Consider the following 756-nt stretch of genomic DNA (forward strand, 5'->3'; position numbering starts at 1 on the left):
CCCTCATCTTCCCCCACTCAATACTGCCTCAGATACTCTCTCTCTCTCTCTCTCTCTCTCTCTCTCTCTCTCTCTCTCTCTCTCTCTCTCTCTCTCTCTCTCTCTCTCTCCTTAATCATCCAATCAGAGCAATTAATGTACAAGATTCATAATGCAGGCAAGAGATACAAGGCTGTTCAGTGGAGGCGCGGCGTCCAGCCCTTGGGAGATTCATTGACTTTCATTTTTCAAGGGATCCGTCACCCCGGGGAGGGATATTGGCGCTAATCCCTCACCGTGAAGCATTGCGCAGCGGTAACTCACGGTTCGATGCTCTGGTAGTGTAGGGGGAGTGTGTAGTGAGATTTAAGTCACAGGGAAGTTTTCTAGGGTGTTTTTTAAAGGGAATGCGTGAAAGTTTAACGTTTCTAGGGAGATTTGTAATGACGGAGGTTTTTCTAGGGATATCTAGGGAGGTTTTATAAGAGGAAAGAATGAGATTTTAGGTTTTTCTAGGGAGATTTTCTTGGGAGTTTGTAAGGGGGATGAGGGAGGTTTTACTCTTTCCAGGGAGATTTATAAAGGGAATGCATACGATTTTAGTCTTTGTAGGGACATTTTCCAGGGAGGTTTACAAGGACGGTGTAACGAGATCTGAATTTTCTAGGGAGATTTGTGAGAATGCACTGTGTTTTTACCCTTCCTATGACCTGAAACCCCACACAAGGGAGAACACAACGAGATTTAAGGCTTTCTAAGGAGGAAAATTGAGCACAA

Source organism: Scylla paramamosain, chromosome 34 (assembly GCF_035594125.1).
Source record: "Scylla paramamosain isolate STU-SP2022 chromosome 34, ASM3559412v1, whole genome shotgun sequence".
Classification (NCBI taxonomy): domain Eukaryota; kingdom Metazoa; phylum Arthropoda; class Malacostraca; order Decapoda; family Portunidae; genus Scylla; species Scylla paramamosain.